The 26,071-nt window shown below is 35.5% G+C and overlaps 1 protein-coding gene across 4 annotated transcripts in view; it reads right to left on the bottom strand.

The window, feature by feature from the left end:
* Pgant9 (polypeptide N-acetylgalactosaminyltransferase 9) overlaps nt 1-26,071 on the bottom strand; it is a 328,116-nt gene that overhangs the window by 216,800 nt on the left and 85,245 nt on the right. For 3 of the 4 annotated variants that reach the window (XM_076532837.1, XM_076532841.1, XM_076532840.1), the window contains exon 2: nt 16,617-16,663. The gene's annotated coding sequence lies outside the window, so the exon portion shown is untranslated. Of the gene's footprint in view, nt 1-574; nt 768-16,616; nt 16,664-26,071 lie in introns of those variants that run through there. The other variant, XM_076532838.1, reaches the window with a different exon arrangement.

The following is a 26,071-nucleotide window of genomic DNA, read 5'->3' as shown; positions in this document are numbered from 1 at the left end:
TCCCCAAATCCCAAGCTTCCCAAATTCCAAGCGCCCTAACTTCTCTACTCCCCAAATTTCCAAGACCCTCAAATTTCCACGCGCCCAAATTCTCATCTTCCCGAATTTCCACGCGCCCAAACTCTCATCTCCCCAAATCCCAAGCTTCCCAAATTCCAAGCGCTCCAAATTCTCCACTTCCCAAATTTCCACGCGCCCAAACTCTCATCTCCCCAAATCCCAAGCTTCCCAATTTCTCAGCGCCCTAAATTCTCCACTCCCCAAATTTCCACGCGCCCAAACTCTCATCTCCCCAAATCCCAAGCTCCCCAAATTCCAAGCGCCCTAACTTCTCAACTCCCCAAATTTCCAAATTCCCCAATTCCAAGACCCCCAAATGTCCACATGTCCAAATTCTCATCTCCCCAAATTTCAACCCACCCAAATTCTCATCTCCCCAAATGAAGCTTGATACCTTTAAAAGTAGAGGTACAAACAAAAACTTCAGAAAGAAACCTTCAAAAGCCTAGCATTTAAAAAATTTGAAAAAAAATGTAAGAATGAAGGTAATGAAAATAATAAAACAAGTACTCACATTAAAAGACGAATCCAAACTGGCACACCCACGAATAGTTTGTCCACGCGTTAAAATCACTCACAAAGCTCGTATTCACTGACCACGAGGTCGACACACGATCGAAACAAAGGAACCACGGAAGACTAGAAGCACGATGCAGAAGAGAACCGCCATACCTGGCGACGACCAGGCGTTCACTGAAAGCGGACGAAGAACACCGGCTACACCTGTGTACCATGAAGAATCGTAGGTAGGAGAAGCTGAGGAGAAGGAGAAGACACCGACAGACCCGTGACCTTTACGTGGCAAATATGTTTATCGCGATGAAAGATACGTGAACAGCTGCTCGAAAATTAGTGGGGAAACTGCACAATTTTTGGGCAATTGATTTCTTCTGTAAATTGTATCATCTTCGGGTAACTTAAAGTGATAACTTCAATTATGATAACAATTTTGAGATAACGATGTTGTGATAACTTAATTCGCTACTTTAATCTTCGTATTAATTATTTGGAGGATGATTCAGTATCTAATCGGGTCGAGATTGCAATCGTGAGCTGTGGCAGTGATTGATTAACTATTTCAAACTATTTCTTATTATCTCATAGATTTCTAAATTCTTCTTTAAAGACATTACTTACACAATGTTACCTTATGTAACCTAGAATTGTAATTTATAAAATTGTAATATATTATTGTAATTTATAGAATTGTAATTTATAAGTACAAAATTTGAAAATATAAAAGGACTTAATTTTATGAATCAAAGTTTAAAAAACATGGTTAAAATTAGTAGCACATTTTTTAAAGTGAATATCATAAATTGTACCATTACGTAATTTTTAGACATACTTAAAATAATGATGCTATCTCGTGAATAAAGTTAGGAAATATACAGAATAATTTATAAAATTTTCTACTCTGTTTTGCATCTTTATAGCTGCATCGAAAGAGAAATATTTTCAGATACTTTTTATGCAAGTTTTTTAAGAGAATCATTAAAATAATTCATTACAGAATTCTTTTAGCGCTATCTATAAAGCAAGGGCATGGAAGACAAACGAGAGAAACTCGTTCTGAAAATAATACGAAAAGTATCATCAACGAAGCGCGAACAAAATATGCAAACCTGTTCTCCGAGGGGGAAATGCAACGTTCCCGATGACCTTTGCACGAAAGTCGAAGACCTTACGAACCAGCAATCTTACCAATAACAGAGAAACCATCGTGAATTCCCGACGTTTTCCGGAATTAAACCGTAAACCGTCACGGTTCCACCTGTTGAAGGTACAGCCAGATAATTTATCTTAGGACGAGTCAGCCTCGAAACAACGAACTTCACTGTTACGACAAACTTTGACGATGGAGAAGAAGAAGCGTTTCTTCGAACATTTCACGACAGTCTTGATAATACACCATGAACGAATGAATAAGAATGCGATTCACCAACTTTGGACAAACGACCTGTCTCCGCTTGGGAAATTCATCTTCTTATTGGCAGAAAATGTCTTCCTAGTGGAACATCATTAATGTTCGGCCGCATAAAAATTCAATTTTAATATTCCCTTATAATTTGTGGCTTCTGTTCGGTATGAAACTTTTTTACTCTTGTTGCACTTTTAAAGTTTGTGACATTGTTCAACTTTTTTTTGAAGTATCAGTTGCTGCTACATTTCTGAAGTATAAGTCACTGTTTCATTTTTTGATGTACTAGTTGTTTCATTTTTAAAGTATATGTCATTGATTTAATTTTGAAGTACAAGCACATGTTGCATTTTTAAAGTATAAGTTGCTGTTTCATTTTGAATGTACTAGTCGTTGCTTCATTTTTAAAGTATGAGTGATTGCTTTAATTTTGAGGTACAAACACATGTTTCATTATTAAAGTATAAGTGATTGCTTCATTTTTTTAGTACAAGTTGTGGTTCCATTTGTAAAGCATAAGTATATTTTGAGGTATAAGTTGCTGTCTCATTTTTGAAGTACAAGTTGTGGTTTCATTTTTGAAGTTACAAGTTGCTGTCTCATTTTTGAAGTACAAGTAGCTGTTTCATTTTTGAACGACAAGTTGTAGTTTCACTTCTGAGGTTACAAATTGCTGCTTCATTTTTGAAGTACAAGTAGCTGTTTCATTTTTGAAGTACAAGTTGCTGTCTCATTTTTGAAGTACAAGTAGCTGTTTCATTTTTGAAGTACAAGTTGTGGTTTCATTTTTGAAGTACAAGTTGTAGTTTCACTTCTGAGGTTATAAATTGCTTTTTCATTTTTAAAGTACAAGTAGCTTTTTCATTTTTGAAGTACAAGTTGTAGTTTCATTTTTGAAGTTCAAGTTGTGGTTTCCTTTTTGAAGTTACAACTTAGTGTCTCATTTTTGAAGTACAATTTGTAGTTTCATTTCTGAAGTACAAGTAGCTGTTTCATTTTTGAAGTACAAGAAGCTGTTTCATGTTTGGAGTACAAGTAGCAGTTTCATTTTTGAAGTACAACCGCACGTTTAATTTTTAAATAATAATAGCAAGTTTAAAATAGAAAAATGTGAAAATATCCATATGATGACAGAGCAGAAGAGGAAGCAGCAACGAGCAAAATATCGATGCTGCTTGCTGCAGGTAGAAAACGATTCCCTGTTTCATTACCGTGAGCCCGGTGTATTGTATCGACCAGGGAACAAATTGCTTCCTTCCATACGGTTTTCGAATTGCGGATACCATAAATATCGGTCCACCTACGGGAATTCGTCGGCCGGAATTCACTGACCAACCTAGCCAGGAATCGTAAGTTATCGAAACTCGCGAGAAGAATTTAACCAGAAATACAATTTTACGAAATGCAAGCACGATAAAAGATCTGACTTGCAAAGAAATACCGGAATTTTATACCCAATTTCTTCTTTCGTGAAGATACATTTTTGCTACAATTTTATTTCAAATATTGACAAGATTTCTATATCTGCACGAAATAATCGGATTTTTTAACTCGACAGGAGATTCTATACCTGAACGAAATTATCTTTTTATCAGATTTATTTCGCCTGTAAAATTAACCGAGAGAGTAGCGATAAAAATAAGGAACCAAGTAAAATATGCAGAGGAGTTCCAAGTTAAAATTTTGTTCGTACAAAGTGATGCTGACATTATTAGGTCGCGAAGATGTCGATAGTTAGTTAATAACTCGTAGACGAGAATTTGTTCAGTCTCAAGTTTTTAAAAGATTAAACTCGTACACATGGGAAGTAATCGACACTTTGATTAAATTTATTCGATCAAAAATTCAATACTTGTTCTTTGACTATTTATACTAAACTCGAAGTGTTCAGAAATTAACAGAGACTATTATAACATCTGCAATTATTTTTCAAAGTTACCATCCCCAGTAAAGAAATATCATCCGAAAGAAACAGTTTTGAAGATAACGAAAGAAATAGTGAAATGAAAAAAATCTATGAGATAAACAAGGTGCTCAGAAGAAAATAGAAGAAGTTCTAAAATAAAAGAACAGTGATTCAAACGTTCCCTTTTCGTCGTTTTCACGTTATTCACCGTGATGTTTACGACGAAGCTTTTATCGGGAAAATACATAGACGGAATATCGAAGGGACATTATACTCGAGGTAAATCGTGTTCCTCGCGAAAGTTGATATCGACCGGTGAAAATTTAAGCTCAGCTGAAGGAACGAGTCGTTCAAGAAGTCCTTCCACAGATTAAACTCTCTCGAATCGGGCAAATGAGACGAAGATCATCGACCGTTCGTGCCATCGATGCTCCACAAGTACATCCTTAATTCTGATTAAACGCAATCTACGAACGGAGAGGAGAGTTGGACCCCTATCGTTCGGTCTCGAAGCAACCGGAGAAAAGTTTGCTGGGTTCCTTCTCCAACAACTCGAAGATCGAACGGTTCGACTGGACCGAGATCCTTTCTGTTTGCCAATTTAAGACTTTCCTATCGTGGAAAAGTTTCGTGTATTTGATACGTGGATTGGAGTGGAACTGCGAGTTTGTTGTGTGATTAAAAGGAGAAAAATTGGTAGGGAGGGTTTTGTGATGGATTGCGTGAAATGATGGGAACAGGTAGAGATATTTTGGGGGCTTTAGGTAATTTGCAATTTTTATTTTAGGTAATTGAGTTGGGGGTTGGGAAATTGGAGGTTAGGGGTTTGGAAATTTGGGTAATTTGGAATTTTGTAGAGATTTGGAAATTTGAGTAATTTGGAATTTGGGAATTTGGGGATTTGGGGATTTGGGGATTTGGGAATTTCAAGCTTAGGAATTTGGGGATTTGAGAATTTCAAGCTTAGGAATTTCAAATTTAGGAATTTAGGGTTTGGGAATTTCAAGCTTAGGAATTTGGGGATTTGAGAATTTCAAGCTTAGGAATTTGGGGATTTGGGAATTTCAAGCTTAGGAATTTGGGGATTTGAGAATTTCAAGTTTAGGAATTTGGGGATTTGGGAATTTCAAGCTTAGGAATTTGGGGATTTGGGAATTTCAAGCTTAGGAATTTGGGGATTTGGGAATTTCAAGCTTAGGAATTTGGGGATTTGGGAATTTCAAGCTTAGGAATTTGGGGATTTGGGAATTTCAAGTTTAGAAATTTGGGGATTTGGGAATTTCAAGCTTAGGAATTAGAGGATTGGGGTATCTCAACGTTAGGAATTTGGGGATTTGACAATTTTAAATTTAGGAATTAGGGAATTTGGAAATTTCAAATTTAGGAATTTGGGTATTTAAGAATTTCAAGTACAGGAATTTGAGAATTTAGAAATTTGTAAATATGAGAATTTAGAAATTTCAGAATTAGCTTTACAAATTAGGGAGTGCAGGAATTTGGAAATTTAGAAATTTACTAATATAAAAAATTTGAAAAATCAAAGAATTTAGAGACTGAAAAATTTGAGAATATAAAAATTCAGAAAAATAGAAATTCCCAAAAGAAACATAAAAATTTGTAAATTCATGAATGTAGCTTTTGGCAAATTTAAGAATTGAAAACTTCATAAATCTAAATACCACAAAAGCAACCTACGTGTTCCAATAAAACCGCAAACGCCATCTTTCCCAGAAAACCCAGCGTATTATAACAACAGCCTAATTCTACAATTTTATATAAAACCGCCTATATTCTACAACAGCCTACATTCGATAACAGCCTAAACCCTTGTTACAAGCTTAATAAAACCGTACCCAAGCTTTCATTGATTCGAAATTACAAAGAAGCTATCGATCAAACACCTGGTAATGCCTACCATAAGACTAATCACCCAACATTATTAAATCAATTACATAATAGAACGTCTCTGATTTTCCGATAATAGCCACGCAACACGATTGCTATTAATGTCGCTAACGAAACGACTAACAGGATTTCAAGAAAACAACGTCATAGTTTGCAACTGGTATTACATTCGCATCAATAATTGATTAACCAAAGACAATATCGTCTTTCACAACAGCCATGACATCACCCATCTCTTCTGGCTAAATGCACGCATATTCCATGTACCGATAGGATTTAGCATTACGCATAAATGGAGATTGTTTCATAAATTTCATTTGTTCCGCGGAAAAAAAATTCTGCAGTTAAGACGACAAGATTAATGTATTCACAATTTATCTAGCAAACAGCTTCATCCTGTATTTCTTCTTGGAGCTGATGAGTTTCATAATTGATTGCGTATCCGGATCGTTTTTATGGGATAATTAATAAATCGGATGAGTAACGTATTTTTATTTATTTTTATACTCATTGTTGTTTTTCAAGGACAGATATTTGTGGACTTTAAAAAGTCCAGTTTTAAATTTAAATTAACTTTTTTATTTCTTTAATAAATTTTACCTGAGGCATTTTTATGTTTTGAAGGGTTTACCATATTAAAGATACGTCAAATTAATATTTTGATTTATTAGTGGAAGCACGTTTAACAGTTTCAGAATGTTATTTAATCGCCATTCAAGATTTCCACTTTCTCTATTCACTCTTGAACTTTACACAATTATCCGGATAGTTTGCTTCTATCTTTGTCCTGCTTTCTTCGCAAGAAATCGAAGGACATTTCGACATTGCAGTCTTGGAATTCTTCTGACCATAAGATGGTGCTAATTAACAGGTTTGAAGACTGTGTAGGACGTGCATTTACAATGAACTTTTAAATAAAACATACATGAAGGTTCAACCAAATAATTGTTTAAACAATACAATTTTAATTAGCTATCATAACAAAAAAGTTTATATGAAAGTTTTCAGCAAACTTCAAAATCTGTGAATTTCACAAAAAAACTAAAAAAATGTTGACAGACTTGAAGATCATGTACTTACGTCTTACAAAGAATTTTTAAATAAAATCACGAAGGTTCAACAGAATAATTGTTTGTACAATATAATATTAATTACTTATCATAATAAAAAAGTTTGTATAACAATTTTCAACAAACTTCAAAATTTGTGAATTTTACAAAAAATCTCAAAAAATGTTGACAGGTATAAAGGGCATGTACATGTGTTTTACAATTAACTTTCAAAGAAAACATAAACAGAGTTCCAACAGAGTAATTGTTTATACAGTATAATATAACCTACCACAACAAAAAGGTTTGTACAAAAATTTTAAACAAACTTCAAAATCTATAAATTTCACAAAAATCTCGAAAACTGTCGACAGCTAGACACGTACACAGAATATTCTGCTGCGATAAAACAGAACGGTACACGCAACAAAATCACGAACACATTTGCAACATTTCCCACGACCCAAAAAAAAAAAGAAGAAAAAAAAACAAAATCCAGACAAATCTACATGAATCCCTTTTTTCCGCGTTTCGCGTTCACCGCCGGCAGAAAATGGACATCGAACCATGAAAATTGTTTAAATAAATGATCATGACTGGTCGCGGCATCGACGGAAAATCGGACTTGTTCAATTGCTATAGGAATATTCGACGGGCCGTATCGACAACGGTGTCAACCCTTCGATACCCACCCCACCGAACATTGAATATCGTGTGCCGATACGTGTACTATGAAAATACCATTGTATCGACGATCGAATAAGACCATAAGGGTGCTTGTCAACGAGTGAAATAAGGGATAACAGCGTCATCTTGTAAGATTTATGGTAGACAACAGAACCGGGATGGATGGTTTTGCCTGTTCTAACTTTACGATCGAGTAACAAGGCCTCTTAAATCACTGTCATAATTGAGAGGGCTGCGAGAACAATGGAAGACAAATGAATGAGAATAAACGTACCTTTATGGAACAAAAGAAACCACGGGAAGTGAAGTTGCACGGAACCATGTAACGTTGCACTTCCATTTTGTTTAGGTTTAAAACTTTCTAGTTATGCGATGTTTCTCTGTTTACACGTTGGCAAATTTGTATACTTTCATACTTTTATGTTGGGAGATTTCTGGGCTATTACATTCCTGATGTTTAAATTCCTAATACACAAATTCACAGGTTTCCAATACCACACTTCACAATTTTCAATTCTTTGAATTCCAGCGTTGAAGATTCTAACCGTTCCAAGGTTTACACTCCTTGGATTCCCAAGTTCCAGAATTCCGAGTTTTCCAAATTTCTACACACCCAAATTCTCAAATTCCCAATTTCCGACTCCCCGAATTCCAAGCTCCCCAAATTCCCATCTCTGCAAGTTTCAAGCGCCCCAAATCCTCAATTCCCCAAATTCCCAAATTTCCCAATTCCAAGACCACCGAATTCTCATCTCCCCAAATTTCCACGCGCCCAAATTCACATCTCCCCAAATCCCAAGCTTCCCAAATTCTAAACTCCCCAAATTCCAAGCGTCCCAACTTCCCTACTTCCCAAATTTCCAAGACCCCCAAATTTCCACGCGCCCAAATTCTCATCTTCCCAAATTTCCACGCGCCCAAATTCTCATCTCCCCAAATCCCAAGCTCCCTAAGTTCCAAGCGCCCCAACTTCTCATCTCCCCAAATCCCAAGCTCCCCAAATTCCAAGCACCCTAACTTCTCTACTCTCCAAATTTCCACGCGCCCAAACTCTCATCTCCCCAAATCCCAAGCTCCCAAAATTCCAAACGCCCAAACTTCTCTACTCCCCAAATTTCCACGCGCCCAAATTCTCATCTCCCCAAATCCCAAGCTCCCCAAATTCCAAGCGCCCCAACTTCTCTACTCCCCAAATTTCCACGCGTCCAAACTCTCATCTCCCCATATCCCAAGCTCCCCAAATTCCAAGCGCCCCAACTTCTTTATTCCCCAAATCCCAAGCTCCCCAAATTCCAAGCGCCCCAACTTCTCTACTCCCCAAATTTCCATGCGCCCAAATTTTCATCTCCCCAAATTCCAAGCTTCCCATATTCCAAGCGCCCCAACTTCTCTATTCCCCAAATTTCTACGCGCCCAAACTCTCATCTCCCCAAATTCCAAGCGCCCAAACTTCTCTACTCCCCAAATTTCCATGCGCCCAAATTCTCATCTCCCCAAATCCCAACTCCCCAAATTCCAAACGCCCCAACTTCTCTCCCCCCCAAATTTCCAAACTCCCCACTTCCAAAACCCCCGAAGTTCCACCATCCCAAATGTCCCCCAACTTTCCGGAAAATAGTATGAAAAATTGTGAAGCGAAATTAAGTTTGTAGGTCGATCGATCGTCCGGAAGAGGAACGACATTCTGCCGGATGCTCTTGGCCCATTTCGCGCGCATTTGTTTCACCGGGTCCCGGCCAGGCTCTCCCCCGAATTGCGTTCTAAATAATGCATCATTCGTCGGAACGTTTGGCCAGTATGAAATATGGCGGGCATAAAAGTGATGTAAGAGCCTGGGGCTTGTTCGATCGGTGGTTCTATAACAGCGCGTGGCGAAAGCCTTTCATGAGGCGGGAAAGAGAAAAATGAAGCGCGGCTGCTGCTCCTCTGGGTATCTAGCGAATTTGCTTGTCAAGAAGAACTGTGATCGTTGCATTTGTCCAAGAATTTTCAGACATCGTAATTCTTACGCTTGGAATGAAGCTTATTTCGCTGTCTCGTACGTGTCGGGCTATTTCGATCGAGGAAGATGTATGTCGTTGTAGGAGTTATGGAATGGGTTGGATAGTATTTCTCTTTTCTGTGGTGTGAGTTTGCTGGGAGTGATCGGAGAGTTTTTGAAGTGTGGGAATTTGTGGAGTTTTGAATTTGGGGATTTGAAGGTTTGGGGACTTTAGAATTTGGGGATTTGAGGATTTGAGGATTTGAGGATTTGGAGATTTGAGGATTTGGGGACTTTAGAATTTGGGGATTCGAGGATTTGGGGATTTGAGAATTTGGAAATTTAAGGATTTGTGGACTTTAGAATTTGGGGATTTGAGGATTTGGGGATTTGAGGATTTGGGGATTTGAGGATTTGGGGATTTGAGGATTTGGGGATTTGAGGATTTGGGGATTTTAGGATTTGGGGATTTGAGGATTTGGGGATTTGAGGATTTGGGGATTCGAGGATTTGGGGATTTGAGGATTTGGGGATTTGAGGATTTGGAGATTTGAGGATTTAGGAATTTCAGAATTTGGGGATTTGAGGATTTGGGGATTTTAGAATTTGGGGATTTGAGGATTTGAGGATTTTAACACATAGAGATTTGGATGCTTCAGTATTCACATGTGATATTTTGGGATCTTGAGATTCGATTAGTGTGAAATTTAGGTATTGATGGATTTGGGGATTTTGTTATTCGATTACTGTGAAATTTGGGCATTGATGGATTTGACGATTTTGAAACTTGATGACTTCCAAAGGGTACTATGGGATTTAGGTGTTTTGAAGTTTGATTCTTATGAAATTTAGATATTGTGCAATTTGGGGTTTTAAGGTTAGGTTCTTATGAAATTTCAGTATTATTACGTTTAAGTAATCTATCATTTCGGATTCTAAATTGAAATCTTAAAATTATGGAATTTTAGGATTTTGAAATCTTGCAACCCTAAATTAATGTTCAAGAACATAAAACATTTTGAAAATGTTCAAAATTAATGTTTATTACTCTGACCTTATATTTTCAGAGTATTAAAATTTTGAGTTCTCAAAACTTTCAAATACAATAATCTGACAATTAAAATTTTTACAGAAGTTGCAGTTCAAAGCACCTAAAATTCCGACTCTGAAAATTTGGAAACCTTAAATTTATGACAAAACTACAAAGTCCAATACAAAAGCGTACAAGAAGAGCCTTCCTCTACTTAAACAATAGAATTGTATCAGACACAAAAGCGGATATTTACAATGAAGAAAGGTTAATTAAAATGTTAAAAATGTACACAAGGTATGAAAGGGAGAGAATGATACGCTACGTTACGTAAAAACATTTGAAGTTCATTAGCGCAAAGCTTTGCACGGACCGCGGTAAAATAAAAATGCAATGGATCAAGGGGCGAAAGGATCTTTTTTCATATATTTAAACTCGGACTACATTTCTTTTTCTCTTTGTGATAAAAGTGCAGTGCAATATCACGAACCTCGTTTTACATTCATTCTATTATTAGGCGGCGTGTTCTGAAGAGACGAGAAATATTAAAACGCAATAAACGAATAATAATTATTGTTTCAACTTTTATTTTGTTTATTCCATTATCAATTCTCCTGTGGGTAAAGAAAAAATACCGAGGTCATATTTCTTTTAATTAAAATTCGAGATAAAATCGATGCAAGAACAAGCTTTTTGTAGAACAAAAAATTTTATAAATAAATCTGTTCAAATAATATTGTTAAAATTTTAATAAATCCATTTTAATAAAACAGTAATAATTTCTAGAAATTCCTTTTAGTAAAATTGTTCCAATTTGAAGGAATTCGTTTTAATAAAATTGTTCCAGTTCCAAGGAATTCGTTTGAATAAAATTATTCCACTTTCAAGAAATTCATTTTGACAAAATTGTTATAATTTCAATGAAACCATTCGAACAACCAATTTACGAAATAATTTCAGACTAGTGTTGAATTAATGACAGAGTAATTCATGATCTCCCACTTCCGAAACGTGTCGTTTCTGATCGATTAATCTTCCCGGCAATTCGTTCCCAAATATCCGGACGATCACTATAAGCAATCAGCCAGACTTCCTCTTCTTTCTAACTCGTCATTGAAATATTATCAGCTCAGAAAAAAAACGAAGATGGGTGTGCCCTCGATAGTCATAAACGCGATACTACATGACTGATGAGCTCCGTAGCTTTTATCGCCCTTCCGTTCTCCGTTTCTTTTTAACCCGGAGTCGTTCATTACACGTGACATCTTATTCATTGAGATCACTCTGGGACAGGTGAATTTTTCAACGGGAATGATTCATCTTTTGTCGGCTAGATATGGAAGAAGTAACTTCTTTTGTCGGGTAAATGCAATTTTTATCGTTTTCTATTTCCTATCTTTTAATATCTTTTTATTACGTTGTCACATGTGTTGTCGCATCATGATTTAGTATTGTAGGTAGGCATAATATTTACGATTAGAGGAAAAATTAATTATACTGCTTTTATAAGAAGTACATATACAGTAGACTCTCGTTATATTGCCCCACATGTAGATACAGCAGCAGGCAATTTTTGTATTTAACAAAATTGAGTTTTTTGAAAGCTAGAATACTTAAGGTACTTTAACTAAAAATTTACTATAACATTTTATAGGAACTACTGCTTTTATAGGAAGTTCATATACAGTAGACTCTCGTTATATGGCCCCACATGTAGATACAGCAGTAGGCAATTTTTGTATTTAATAAACTTGTGTCTTTTGAAAGCTAGAATGTTTAAGGTACTTTAACTAAAAATTTACAATAGCATTTTATAGGAACTACTGCTTTTATAGGAAGTTCGTATACAGTAGACTCTCGTTATATTGCCCCACATGTAGATACAGCAGCAGGCAATTTTTGTATTTAATAAACTTGTGTCTTTTGAAAGCTAGAATGTTTAAGGTACTTTAACTAAAAATTTACAATAGCATTTTATAGGAACTACTGCTTTTATAGGAAGTTCATATACAGTAGACTCATTATATTGCCCCAAATGTAGATACAGCAGCAGACAATTTTTGTATTTAACAAGCTTGTGTTTGTTAAAAGCTAGAACACTTACCTACTGTAACTAGAAATTTACAATAGAATTTTAATTTTAAACCTTGACATTAATACATATAATTTAAAAAAAAGAATCAATTTAATTCTAAAATGAGCTGCACATTCAATCACATCTAAATAAACACTTAACGAGGTCAAAAATCATTGAAACATTAAAAACATAAAAAGACTGAAAACAAGTACCAATTAAAATTAAGTATCAGTTAAAATAAAAAACAGTAAAAAAATTGTACATCTACAATAATTTTGTACTACCCATGCTCCATATTGCAGCTAACTTTATTTATCAGTATCCATCAGTGAATAAATTTCCAATTTTCTCGGTAGACAAAGGGAAACGATACGAAATGAGCCGAGTTCCATCGAACTTTATGCGGGGAGTGCACGCAATCGGTAAAAGATAACGATGTTTAATCGTCCTCCCTTCACGAATACAAATCGTCAATTTCTTCCACGAGCGGCTCGATGTGTCTTCTATAACGACAAGTAATGTTCGCGATCGATCATACCTGGCCAGGGTTTTACAGCCCCTTTTAACCGCCCACGTTCTATGGTAGACGATACGGGGAGAACTCTAATGAACTCGACGACTGGCGGGGCTCTATCACTCTTATCCGCCCGTTTCTCCCGGAACTCGCTACAAAAATTCGCGCCATCATGCAGATTTATGCTCGCAAAATGAAACCTGTTTCCGGGAGCCACTGCAAGAACGTTATTAAATGGCCCGTCGATTTTTAACTCGAACTTACGACAACTTTTACTGGGATTTTTCAAGCTGCGGATACTTTTACAATCCCTGCGAAATAATCTTTCGATTTTGCAATTTAGTACTTCTTCACGCATGCGGAATTTTATAAATTTAGGAATCATGCAATTTTTAGGTGATCAATTTTATGGACCAAGAATGGTTAGGTAAGAATAATTTTTAGGTTAGGTTCGATCTTGAGGTTGATCACGAAATGGTGGTTCATGTTAATGGTACAAAATAACATTTAGACAAATTTAAGTGTTACTGAAAATAACTGTATTACTATGTAATGATTCATCACTCAAAATGGCGGACAGTAAGTTATAACATTATGAAACATAGAAAGTCTAAGGCAACTGATGACAAAACCATTGCACAATACCATTTGTAATATACTAATATGAAGCTTAGGAATTAGTGGACATTGTTGCATAAAGATATCGTGCATGATGGTAATACAAAGTGGCCGACGGCGAACAGTGACTGATTCAGAGATGTAGAAAGTCTGACACGAGAAAGCAATTTAAAAGCTGAAGCTGAGGAAATGACTGTGTAAACACTTCACTAATCTCAACACAAAATGGCTACCTTCTTAGAATAACCAAAGGAACAACTCAGTTACAGTTGTGTCAAATATGTAACTTTTAACAGAATAAAATTTATTACATCTTTGAGACAAGTATTAAATAATAAGTTCACAAAAAAAATTCCTAAAGCACAACAAAAAATTAAAAAAAAGATCAGCCATATTGAATCCATAAATATCAAAGAAATCTTTGCATAATCACACCAATAAAATTTCCAACGGTAAATTAATATACAATAAGTGCTCTACGACACAAAGTTGCCTAATTTATATCATATCATAAATAAATTCATCGCTCGCATCTCCATTGCAAAAGAAAAATCGATAAATCACATGAAGCACCGTGATATTTGAGCAAATTATACGGGATGCAAATGATTGTAAACCAAAATCCACTCTCTATGTATCATTAATATTCATACTCCGCGTATAAAACACGCATATTGCGCTTTTTTCGCGTACTTTGCGCATCAACTTTTTTTTTCAACCAAGAGACGAATAGTATTTACAGGCTCCTCGATCAGCGTTGTTCGCAGAAAAAGGAGCAGGGTGATTTCGATGCTTCGCGTTTGATGGACGGGATACTGTGAGCTCAGGATTTACGGGCGATTTTTATGCAAATTGATCCGAATTACCATGACAATACCGGTTCATAGGTTAGTCTTCTACGACGCACCAACAATGTTCGCTCGGCTCAAAGTTGCTTCCAACATGCTTCTATCAGTTTTTTATAATGGCATTTCGTAACTCGTTTACACTTACATTTTGTGATTCATCTTGAAATTTGTATTAAGTTATTGGGCTTTGGTTTTTGAGAGAATGCTGTGATTTTAAGATTAGGTTTATTAAGTTGTTACCTTACATTTCGTGATTCATCTTGAAATTTGTATTAGTTATTGGGTTTTGGTTTTTGGGAGAATGCTGTGATTTTTAAGTTAGGTTTTTTTAGTTGTTACTTACATTTCGTGATTCATCTTGAAATTTGTATTAGTTATTGGGTTTTGGTTTTTGGGAGAATGCTGTGATTTTTAGGTTAGGTTTATTTAGTTCTTATTTACATTTCCTGATTCATCTTGAAATTTGTATTAAGTTATTGGGTTTTAGTCTTTGGGAGAATGCTGTGAATTTTAGGTTAGGTTTATTTAGTTCCTACAAAATTTTGTACATTAATTTTAGAGTGGTTTGTGATGTCTTTTATTTAGAATTTAATCAACTGATCTAACCTATGATTCATCTAATGTAGATATTGATTACAATCATTGACTATGACAAATAAAATAAGGTTATATAAGTGGTGTGGAAATATCAGCATCATACATGAAGAACGCAATGTGTGTCAACATCAAATTGATAGAATCCAAACAGTATATAAATTCTTAAAAATATCTTTTTAAAAGTTGTAACATGAATGTTGCTGTTTACACAATATCACAAGGCTTATTAAATTAAATATGTGTCTTCTACTTGAGCATCCATCAAAAAGATCAAATAAAGCATAATTTGTGTATCAAATGTCTGAGAGAATAATCACGCAAACTTTTAAAAATGTGCCCCAGACAAAGGGTTCAAGCACGCGCCAAGTACCATTGACCCATTTTTCTCTGTCAAATCCCTCAATTTCGCTCTTCGGGTCGTAGCGTTCTTCCGAAGAACGTTATTTAGCAGAAAGCACTTATTCGCCGTCGGAGTAAACCAGCTATTATAACTCTCAAGAGACGAACAAGCAACGAGCTTACCCCAGCTTTCATAAATCGAGCAACGGGATCTCTATTTCTTGGACAAAGGAACAATGAATGTTACTCCCGAGGAAGGCTGGAATGGTCACTGGAGGGGACTTGATAATGAACCCAAGAAGATACGAAGGTATCGTGGAATAAATCCTGTAGCTTGGAATAAATGATAAAGGAGTAGGGGGATGAGACGGGGGATGAAACGATGCTGAAGAACACAGAGTCGTGTTATCGAGGTCGTTGTGCACGAGCAACTATCAGAGCGAAATATAATACTTCACCCCTGTTCTCTTGACCCTGGAAGCACAAGAGCGCTTAACGAACTGAAAACCGTCTCGAAGATCTTTCCTGGAACGGTCCATTTGCATCCGACCCTTTTCTTCAAGAACAGGGTGACACGGCTGGGTGATTATCCGGGGTGAGAATTACAAATTTGGGTAATTCAAAATATTCACATGAATGCTGCTCTTACAAGGATTACACCATTTTTTCACAATAAAGTCAAATTTTTGTGGACAGGGTATTTACCATTGACTTTCAAAATGGCTGCTTCTTGAAAGAATGAGGTAGCCTCATGTGTTTGAACGAAAGAATACATTCTTGAAAATGTTCATTAATGTCACTCATTGTTTTTTGATGCAAGGTATAAGACTGCTATGGATGTTTAAACAAACTAACATCAAGATAGACATCTAACATGTTTTGTTAAAATTTATTTCTTCAAGATCTAAAGTTAGTACCTGACTCAATGATGAACCTGATCATCCTGTGTTTCTCCATAATTATTTTATTAATTTACCTCATAATAATTTTCATACCAATTTTATAAAAAGTCAAAACAGTCAACAGTAAAAAAGTGTAGTATCAACATCAACCCTCTACAAGAATGAATAATTTTTTAACTCACCGTTTTGCAGCCAGAACAGAACTTCCTTCGACGAAGCGTCTCCAACTCTGTAAAAATAAAAATAATCAATTAATCCAGTGAATGAGACTCGAAATTTTATCAAAATTATCGGAAAGTATTGTCTAGGGTGATGCAAGTATCTTTCCGTGTACAATGGCTGGTGTTGCTTTAAAAATTCAATGGCAGTGAAAAGCAGACGATGAGGGTCGAAACAAGAATGGAACTTGGAAATTCGACTGCAGCGAAGAAAAAGCACCCTCTGACCTTCGAGCACTCTGGGGACGATCGTTCCATCCCCCTTTTTATTCTTGAGAATTCGACGCCTTTCCCTCTTCACAAAAACTTTCATTCGTCTTTTATACTCGGAACCTTTTTTCTATTTGGTACTGACAAAGAAATGTATTATGACGCACCGGAAATACTGTAAGAACCAACCCTTCTGAAGAGATCTTGGAGGTTGCATTTGTGGATTTTGTAATTTCAAATGAAATATTAATATTTATAGTTTTGTATTGGTTCTTGTATGGTCAAATAAAATGAGATAAAATGGTGATAATTGGACAGGTCTAGGAAGAACTGTACGTAGCTGACCTTTCGGAATTTTGGTATAGTAAAAAAAGTATAGTGTGAACGGGGAGTTAAGAGAGGAAAAAATTTTGGAGTTGCAAAGTTATGAAATTTCAAAGGTGTACAATTACAATTAGAAATAGAGATTTCAAAAAGACATTTCAAAAATTTTAAAATCTCAAAGTTCTAAAATTTTAGACTTCCAAAGTTTTGAAACCTTACAACCCCTTCGAAATTTGAAGGGTCCAAAATTCCAAAGCCTTAAAATCCTAAAGCTCGAAAATCCCAAAATCCTAAAACTCAAAAATTCCCAAATTCCAAGATCCCAAAATCCTTAAGCTCTGAGGTTCCAAAATCCCAAAATCCAAAACTCCCAAAATTCCAAACTTCTAAACTTTCAAACTTCCAATCTTCCAAATTTCCAAACTTCCAATCTTCCAAACTTCCAAACTTCCAAACTTCCAAAATTCCAAAATTCCAAAATTCCAAAATTCCAAAATTCCAAAATTCCAAGCTTCCAAACTTCCAAAATTCCAAAATTCCAAGCTTCCAATCTTCCAAATTTCCAAACTTCCAATCTTCCAAACTTCCAAACTTCCAAACTTCCAAACTTCCAAACTTCCAAACTTCCAAACTTCCAAAATTCCAAAATTCCAAAATTCCAAAATTCCAAGCTTCCAAACTTCCAAACTTCCAAAATTCCAAACTTCCAAGCTTCCAATCTTCCAAATTTCCAAACTTCCAATCTTCCGAACTTCCAAACTTCCAAAATTCCAAAATTCCAAAATTCCAAGCTTCCAATCTTCCAAATTTCCAAACTTCCAATCTTCCAAACTTCCAAAATTCCAAAATTCCAAAATCTCAAAATCCCAAAATCTCAGCACCCCAAAATCCAAAAAATCCCAAATTTCCAAACCCCAAAATCCAAAAATTCCAAAGTTCCAAACCCCCGAAAAAACACTAAAATAAAGTAGCGAAGAAAACTAAGTTAAGCGAATAAACTGAGATTGAATTAAACGATTAGTTGAAGATAATGGAAAAGAGACGAACAGCCTCCATTTTTAATGCAAGCAAACTGGAAGTACAGGTTTGAAAATTAACTGATCGTGTCCTCCGTAATTGGTGCATTAATGCGCCTTTTAATCTTCATTTTCGCTATAGCACTCAACGTGTTAATGGCACTCAGAATCTCCTTTTCGCTCTCATCTCGATAATACCCCATTTTATTAAATTAAATATTTACCGATGGTCTTTCGCTAAGCATTCTACATTAACCTCTCCAGAATAAATTTCCAGATCGCATCGCAAATTCTGTACAAATCTCTCCGATCGTCGCCGGTAGAAATAAACCTCTCTTTGTTCCGTTAATTGAAAAATTTGTTTTGAAAACGGCAAGAATTGTATTCCCCTAAAATCCATGAAAAAAAAGAGACAGAAGAATAACCGAACAGTAGTACGAGTCGATATCATCGAACAATATGTCACGATGAAAACTCAATTAAAAAACTGTAATTGAGAGCGCAGACAGACAAAAATATTTTTCAAGGCGCACACGGGAGAGCAAACATCGTTCGCCGTGCCTGGAAATAACGAGAATCGATTATTATCGACAGCTGTCGACGTTATCTAGATTCTAGAAGGCTGGGAGAGATCGTCGATCGTATGTTACAGCTACAGATACGAAAGAGATTTATAAAGTGACCCACTTTTGTCTACACAATTTCCTTCCTTCTTTTTCTTGCGGACAATCAATTTTTTGCGAAGCAACAGATTAAAAACGATAAACTGTAATACTTTAAAAGCTTGCAAGGAAGCTTTTAAAATTTTATTGCTGTACTTTTGATTCGTTTTACACTCAAACTTGAAAGAATAAGAAAATTCAATTCACTTACAAATTCTTTTATATTCTTTTGGATTTTTATGTTTTACGAAATTTTATAGGATTATATTGATTTCTGCAAGGTGAGGTTTTACGGGGTTCTATGAAGTTCAACAGGGACCTTTGGTTTTTATGGAGGTCACATGTTTTGTAGGGACTTTTAGTATTCAAAGTTTTATAGAAATGGTTTGTAGGAATCTGGGACTTTATAGAGATCTTTAAGGTTCTGTATGGATCTTTATAGTGGGGTCTTTGAGGTTATGTCGGGGTGGTAATTTTTGAGGTTATGTAGAAATTGGGGTTCTATAAGAACTGTAGTTTTATAAAATATGAAGTTTTATGATTTTTGTAATTTTATATTTTTATTTTATTCTATGTATATGTTATTCATTACATTTTTCATTACTTCATTCATTACTTATATGAGATTCGTATAATTTAATGTAGTTCTACAAAGTTCTGTGATTGCATGATACTTTTTGTCAAATATAAATTGTCCATATGAGCACACAGTTGTAACACCATAAAAGTAATATATTAAAACTGCCCCTTAATAAATTACATAATTTAATCTTTTCTCTAAGTATTCTTGTTTTGACAACATATTAATCATGTTCATTATGTGATGATGATATGTGATGATGACAAACATATTCATTATGTGATGATGACATATGATAATGACAATAATATTCATTGTATGATGGTGACATGTGATGATGACAAACATATTCATTATGTGATGAGGACATGTGATGATGACAAACATATTCATTATGTGATGAGGACATATGATAACGCCAAACATATTCATTATGTGATGATGCTGTTCATATTCATTACGTGATGATGATATGTGATGATGACAAACATATTCATTATGTGATGAGGACATGTGATGATGGCAAACATATTCATTATGCGATGATGCCAATCATATTCATTATGTGATGGTGACATGTGATGATGACAAACATATTCATTATGTGATGAGGACATGTGATGATGACAAACATATTCATTATGTGATGAGGACATGTGATAATGCCAATCATATGCATTATGTAATGATGCCAATCATATTCATTATGTGATGATGATATGTGATGATGACAAACATATTCATTAAAGGCAACGAACTAATTAAAACAACAAATGCCAACATCGAACCAAAATTATAAAATAAAAAGTGAAAAATGAAATTTAGAAAATGGTAATCAAAATAAATTTCGTTCAATAAACCTGCATCTGTATAAATAACGAGAAATAAATGGAAAATAATATCGAATGTATTCATCGTGTTTTTTGGCTTTATTCGGAGATTCTCTTTTTATTTCGGAACGTATGGGAATAATTTATGCGCAGGAACGAGGAAACTCGTGTTTCACACCCGTCTGACAAATTTCAGCGTGCCCTGTGAAATACGTTTTGATGTCCGGATCATTTCTGATCGCGAATGGGCGGCGCAATTCGTAATTTTTCCCAATAAATCCTGCTCCATACCTGCCGTGTATCGCCACCAACGAATAATTGATTATTCGCTCGTGTTAGCGCAAAATGTTTCCGTGACAATATAAAACTTTCACGCATCGATTTTCGTTGTCGTGTTTGCCGAGCGAACGCGTTTAAACGTCCGATTCGTTTCGATCACTGTAAATGAAAAATAATTCCCTGTAAACGTATCGACAGAAATTCAAGGTTTCAGAACGATTGTGTCCGAGGTAAATATGCATGCTACTTTTCGTTTAATCTTTTTGCGTTGCTTCGCGTTGTATTTGACCGTATATTTTCCTGGTTATAATTTAACTCGAGTATCTGAGGATGTTCGAATTCTCGAAACTTCAAAATTTGCAAACTCCAAATTGAGAAACTTGCGAATTTAAAAGTTTTCAAATTAACAAACTTTTGAACACGACCTCCATATTGCTAATTCAATTATCTTCTGCAGATCCTGTATGTTACTTGCATTTTTTATTAAAAAATTTTTGAATCTCCAACATCTGAATGATGCAAATAAACGGAAATTTAATTACGAACAAAATTATCCGAGTCCGGAAATAAATTACGTATTATGAAGATTAGAATAAAGGAAGCATTCGTTTGATAAAACATTGTTGCGCCAGAAATTAATTATCCCGAAGTAATTAGGATCTGGCGAGTAGATTAATTTCTGTATCGGGAATCAGCCAGGAATCTAGAATATCATAAAGGAAGTGCAGAAGTAATTAATTATTTTACAATTGATGAAACACATCATTACACAAGAAATTAATTACCCGATAATAAATTAGTTTCAGCAGGGTGAAAGCTGTGAAAGACAGCTGTTACAATCCTGTTTCCTTATAAATCTGATAACGGAACAATCGTCTATTAAGAAGAAATCAACTTTTATACTCTGAAAAATTACAAGATTTTCCACTAAAAACTGAATCTTGCGCGCCATAAGTGCACTTCAAAATTTAATTCCAACTTTCCGTGCAGTCCGCCATTAAGACACCCGCAATTTCAAACTTGGTAAACATTAAAGCCATAACTGCGAGCAATAGAATCTGTGATCCAATTAAAACACTTCGTAGGACTTATTTTAATCGGTAGGAAGCGGTCGATTGCGGCAACGATAACTTTCGATAAAAATTAATTGCTCTGACCGGCACAATAATTAAGCAGAGCCGTTTTCACACTGGAAAAATCGACACGATCAAGCAATCCGCTGACGTCGATCGATCGTTCTCGTCAAATATCATTTTTAATTGCGACCAGCCTCGTCGCTGCAATCACGAATTCTGAGGCGTGTGTAGCACGGTAATGGCCACGGACAAATGGCTCCATTGCAGCTGCAATTAACGTTACGTTACAATTAATATCGAGTCAACGAAGCGCTTTTCCGCGAAATCGCGTTTAATCGGGCTGCATCACTGAAATGTGCGAACAGTGGACATCGTTCGTCTGTGTGATTAGTTTCGTACCATTTGTTACGACTCTTTCTATTTCACGTCCGTGTTTCAAGTGACCATAATTAAACGCTCTCGCATAAAATCATTTTTAACCGATCTGTGACCTCTTTCAAATCTACGATCAAATTTTATAGTTTGCTAAAATTTCACGAATTCCGAGCAAGTTTTCGCAATGAAATTTTTATAATTACGTTTGAAAAATTAACACGCTCTCGAAATAACATAACCCCTCAATAGAATATGGAATACAAGAGCGCAATAAAATTTAATATAAAATGAAAGCTGAAAACAATTTTTGTTGTGTTAAACATATGACAATTTTCTGTTGGTTTTACACAGTTTTCTGTTGAATAAACAATTTCATCTGCATAGTTTCACGGAGTTTAAAATTCCTGTAGGAGTCTATTAACCGTGGTCTACGAGCGTTCTCGAAAAAAGATAACGCCCCATTTTCTCGCTTGTCGAGATGTTTTTCACTCCCTTGAATTTTTCACTGTCGGTATCAGGTTTTCCATGAACCCTTCGGTTACGTTTCCCAACGACTGTCTCACGCTTTCTATTACATTTCACCGGGAATTCTCTTGGCAACACGCGCCGACACCTCCGTCTCGTGGCTACACAATTTTTCCCCAACGTTTTACCCCTGAAATTTTCACTGTTCGCCCTTCGTAGTTTGCCACGAAACTCCGTCGTGTTCCCAGCAAGCCGCAGCCATCACGCTTTACAAGCTACATGTAAATAAGCTGGCCGAGCGTGTACGCGAGGAACACGTTGCACGATTATTAAAGCAGCTATTATGTGCGCGCGTGACATTATATGTAGTGTGCGGAAAACGGCCAGGAAGACAGAAAAAAGAGAGAAAGCGAGAGAAAGAACGTAAACGTAGTCCTGCTGAAGTGTCGAGAAGCGTAAATCAATATTTTAACTTTAACTCTCACGCGCTCTGGTACTTCCTGATTTCTTTCACAAATATAAAACGTAACTTGTTCTTTAGAATTTTATTTTGCTTTGAGTGAATGACTGACCTTTTTCTTACAAACAGAAAATATGTGAAAATCTTAAACATTTCAGAATTTACAAATTGTACAAGACTGTATAGAATTGTTTTTTACTCATGAATGAAGGGTTGACATTTTTTTTACAAACAAAAAATATGTACAAATCTAAACATCTCAGAATTTAAAACTTGCAGAAGATAGTAATTGTATAAAATTATATAGAAATGAATTTTACTTGTGAGTGAAGGGTTGACAATTTTTTACAAACAAAAAATATATAAAAGTCTAAAGATCTCAAAATTTAGAACTTGTAAAACTTAGAAACTGTATAAAATTATATAGAAATGAATTTTACTTGTGAGTGAAGGGTTGACAATTTTTTACAAGCAAAAAATATATAGAAGTCTAAAGATCTCAAAATTTAGAACTTGTAGAACTTACAAGCTGTATAAAATTATATAAAAATCAATTTTACTTGTGAGTGAAGGGTTGACAATTTTTTACAAGCAAAAAATATATAGAAGTCTAAAGATCTCAGAATTTAGAACTTTTAGAACTTAGAAACTGTATAAAATTATATAGAAATGAATTTTACTTGTGAGTGAAGGGTTGACAAACAGAAAATACATAAAAATCTACAGACTTCAAAACTTAGAACTTGCAGAATTTAGAAACTGTATCAAATTATACAAAAATGAATTTTACATAGAATTATATAGAACTGAAATTATTTTTAACAATAAAAAATATATAAAAATCTGAAAATCCCAAAATATACGACTTTGAAAACTAAAGAATATAAAAATATGAAACTTCAACCCTGAAACTTAAAATCAAAAGCTTCAACCCCAAATTGATAATACTTCAGACCTCCTATATATAACCTCCAATATATAACTTGTTATAATAAATAAAAAAATACAGAAACAATTAAAAAAAAATCCAAAAATATAAAAATATTTCGCAAGCAATCAGAACTAACAGGATCCTCAATTTTCGTCGCGAGCCGACAAATGATGGTGCGAGTCGAAAATCAATTAGCTCGTAGCTGCCAGCACATCGAATAAATTTAATCACCGTTCACGGTATCCGGAACCCTATTCGCTGATAACGGTAGCATCGTAAAATCAACTCCATCATGGTTATAATGAAATCCCGTCGTAAACGAACATCGATAGCACCAGCCAATTATCGTGCATTTTTGCTCGCCAAAAAGCTGCATTGTCTGCTGGAATTTCACACTGATGGACATCTATATGCGGGCTTTACAACGGTCGGGTATTAAAAATATACCTTCTGAAGCTGTATGAACTCCGCTCGTTCCTATTTTACGGATTAAACGCAGGAAAATCTCGGAAATTTATCGTTTAAAAAATATTTATATTCAGTGTGTGTGTATGTGGAGGCTGAAATTTAATTACTTTTTTTTTATTTTGGAGGGAAGGGTGGTTTGTGAAATGGAAATTTGCAGCAGAGGGTTTTTTTGAGGAGTTTCGGGACTTTTGAAAGTTGGGGAATTTTGAAGAATTTGGGGGAATGAGGAAGGGTTTGGTGTATTGGGAAATTTTTGTAGTGTTGACTTTCGGGAATTTGGAACTTTGGAACGTTATAAATTTGGGACATTGAAAATTTGATTGATGAGTTGTTAAACTTCTGTAGCTTTTAGAGGTTTAGGGAGTCAAGAGTGTGGGGTTTTGGGACATTAAGAAGTTGGAACCTTGGAATCGAACATCACAGACAACCTGCACACGTGACATCTTCATATGCATCTTACATCGTCGACTGCAAGGTCATGTGTTGCGTACACTATATTTTGCAAAGCATGTTAACCTTAAGGAATGTCATGGTGATGTGACGATATCGATCATATCGAAAGTAACGGTTCTCATACAAGAACGCATGAACAGGCAAATTAGAAGAATTAAGCAGGCAAGCGTGATACGCGTAACGCGCATAATGCATGCGTATAATAAGGAGAGCTCCGGCAATTAGAAGCGAATAATTAAAGGGTCGTTAGTCTCGACCGGTAAAATAACTCGACTCGCGATTAAGAGTACAGCGGTGGTGGAGGAACGGAAATGAAGTGCAGAATCTTCAAAGACGCTCTGGCTCTGAATTAGAGAAACTATCGATCGTTTCGCTGGTTAACGTCTTAATTCTTGTCGGCGTTTCTGCGTGGAATGCAATAATCGTACGTTAAACGCGACACAACTCGGCCGTATAATTAATGCCACGTGAGGGGCGAGTCTCGCGTTACAATGCATTTCGCAATGCCGTTGAAGCGCGTAATTACCGTGAGTTTGTCTTTGCCTCGAGACACCCTCGGCTAACAAACAAATATCCTGTATACACCGGCGTCCATAAGTATCAAGATACTCGTAAAATTTGCATTTCGGCGCAAAACGTTCCATTGAATTATTTACCCTAAATACGATGGATACTATCGGACACTCGTTAAATTTGCATCTTCCATTTTCCTGAGAAATTCTCTTCAATTCAAGTTTATACGTTTATATTTCTTGGATATTGGTGTCTAGGGCGTTTTGGTGTTTGAGAATTTGGGATCTAAGGAACTTTGGAATTTGAGAATTTGGTGTCTGGAGAGTTTTGGTATTTGAGATATTGGAACTAGAGAATTTTGACATTTGAGATTTTCGAACTAGGGAATTTTGACACTTGAGAATTTGAGAATTAGGAAATTTTGGCATTTGAGAATTTGAGAACTAGGGAATTTTGACACTTGAGAATTTGAGAACTAGGGAATTTTGGCATTTGAAAATTTGGGAATTTGGAATTTTGAGAACTCGAAAATTTTGGCACTTGAGAATTTGGGATCTTGGGAATTTTTGAATTTGAGATTTTGGGATCTAGGGAATTTTGGTATTTGAGAGTTTGGGGTCTAGGAAATTTTGTCATTTGAGATATCGGAACTAGGGAATTTTGGCATTTGAGATTTTGGAACTAGGGAATTTTGGCATTTGAGAATTTGGAACTAGAAAATTTCAAGTTTATATTTCTTGGATGTACGGGTTGGATATAAATAAGTGGTGAATTATT

Source organism: Megachile rotundata, chromosome 6 (genome assembly GCF_050947335.1).
Source record: "Megachile rotundata isolate GNS110a chromosome 6, iyMegRotu1, whole genome shotgun sequence".
NCBI classification, from domain to species: Eukaryota; Metazoa; Arthropoda; class Insecta; order Hymenoptera; family Megachilidae; genus Megachile; species Megachile rotundata.
This window is presented reverse-complemented; position numbering and strand designations above follow the sequence as displayed.